Source organism: Tupaia chinensis, unplaced genomic scaffold (assembly GCF_000334495.1).
Source record: "Tupaia chinensis unplaced genomic scaffold, TupChi_1.0 Scaffold000014_1, whole genome shotgun sequence".
In the NCBI taxonomy this organism is placed as follows: domain Eukaryota; kingdom Metazoa; phylum Chordata; class Mammalia; order Scandentia; family Tupaiidae; genus Tupaia; species Tupaia belangeri.
The window spans coordinates 2,558,811-2,561,198 of record NW_006159444.1 but is presented as its reverse complement, the minus strand read 5'-3'; positions in this window follow the sequence as shown (position 1 = coordinate 2,561,198).

Here is a 2,388-nt window from a genome sequence, read left to right as displayed (position 1 = left end):
TCTGTCTTTCTGGGAAGCGCATGCACCCTATAAAAAAAACCTAAAAAAAAAAAAAAAAAAGTCTTCTAAAAACAGGTTTGACTAGGTAACAAGATATTCATTTCCTTTGTTAATATGATTTGTGTTGTTAGAATTGATATTAATTCATTTGCAAATTTCATTATTGGAAAAGGTACATTTAGCTTTACTGTTTCCTGAAAGATGCTTACAAAATTCTGTTTCCAGAGTTATCTAAGCATGGCTTTTACTTCTTAGAATCCAACCAAAGTTAAAATTCTGATCCATAGGTAACAATGCTTAATTGGAAAATGTAGCCAAAATATAAAGAAAGTACCTCTGAAAACATTCTGACCATATTTATCAGAAAGCTCCCAAAGCATTCAGTCCTCACTTAAGTCAAGTATATTTTTTCCAGCTTCATCTATGAATACTGCAGAAGTTGATACTATTCATTTTACAAACTTTGAAGTGTTGATGCCAAAGCAGCCTAAGGAAAGGATGTGGTAGCCATGGCTTCTCAGCTTCTCCACTAGCCACGCATGCCCCTGCTACGGTTGTGGAATCCCTGAGGCTGATCGTGACCAAGGAGATATTGCTGGCAGAAATACTGTCCTCATCATAGAACTAGCCATCAACAGAAAACAGGTTTCTTGAGAAATTCCCACTCTCGCTGTACAATAGAATCATCAAAATTCTTTCCTAGATTCTCAAAATAAATCTTTTCCCACAGACCATGTTGCTTGGACTAAGGATAGGAATGCAAACAGATATGAAACATCAGGGGCCCCAGGCCACTAAAACACTAAGCACTATGTTTTCCCCAATTGGAGAAGGACCAGGATCCACAGACATAGGTCATCGAGGTCTAGAGTAGAAGTCAATCAAAAGGACTGGCTTTGGGATGTCCATCCAGGAACCAGTTGAATTTAACTAGAAATAATTTTAACCCACAGTCATTATTCTCCATTTATCATCAAAAATATTGTAAGTTCCTTGGGAGCAGCAGTTAGCTTAATGGTTATATCACTGGACTCCCATGTAGTCGACTGCGGTTCACGTCCTGGACCCGGTGGCTTAAAACTCATGCCGGACGCGTGTGCGTGCATGCCCAAGATCCCAAGAGGAGAATGGAGAAGAAGGGATTGCGGCGTGGCCATCCCCCCTGGGGGGGGGCGTGATTTCTCGCTCTCTGTCTCTCTGTCTCTCTGTCTTTCTGGCGAGCGCATGCGCCCTATAGCAAAAACATCTCAAAAAAAAATTATAAGTTCCAGGAATCATATACATTACTAACTGATATAGAATTAAGCAAATTCAAATGCCAAAGTGTTCAAGCTCTTGCCATGTAATGCTGTGGCATTATTAACAAAGCAGGTGGAGGGGTTAAGTTCAATTAGTTAAACCTATTATGTCCTAGGAACTTAGGAACTCGAGTTACAAATGTAGGGACTATTGACATGGAAAGTTTAGGGTTATAAAAACTGGTTTGAGAAAGCATTAAAGATGTATCTTGAAGCAGATCCTTTTCAAATGGCATTGAAATGTTGCATATGCATCTTAAAGGAATTATAAGAGCTCAGAAATCATTAAAATTAAACATATCAATCTTCTGAAAATATCTCTTAACTCAAATATATGAAAAGATGATTCTAGACCCTGGGCGCATATTCAAAGAAAGATTTTTCTGGGGTTCTTCCCATCAAACATTTAATAAAAATTCAGTAATATACTTTTTCAACTCACTTTCCATTTCCTGTAAGCTTGTAGCAAATGAGAACTCTATTAAAATCTGCACTCGAAATTGTACTTAAACTTTAAGAGGTTGGGAGATTTACTGCTTTCTCTAAAGTTTGAGAGAGGTTCAGGTTTGAATTTCAGGGACAACCCAAGTGGAAATTAATGTTTAGAGTTTCAAAGTCCTCAGTCCCTGATCTCATATCTAGAAACATCTAGAAACAATGGTTTTATGACTTTCTGTAGTGCCACCTTCATTTGTCAACTTACAGAAACTTTGGAAGTTTCTGCTCCATTCACATCCAAAAGAACTTCATATACTTAAAACTGGAAAAAAAACAAACAAACAAGCAACAAACAAACAAACAAACAAAAAACTCTATTGCAATAGATTAAGGTGCTTCTGGAGATCTGAGGCAATGTAAACGGTTATTATTTATTTGAAAAATATGAGTAAAAAATCAAGTAGAACTAATACAGGGAGCAGAAGGAAGTCAAGAGCTGAGTTATTTTGCTGATTCCTCCCCAGGAATCATTTGCCCTCACACCTTGCTATTACTCAGAGAGAGTACTTCATCTTACTATCCTTTATTTGAAAAAAATTATCTCTACAAACCGCTCAGACATTTTGTAAATAGGCGATAAACTGTTAAAAGC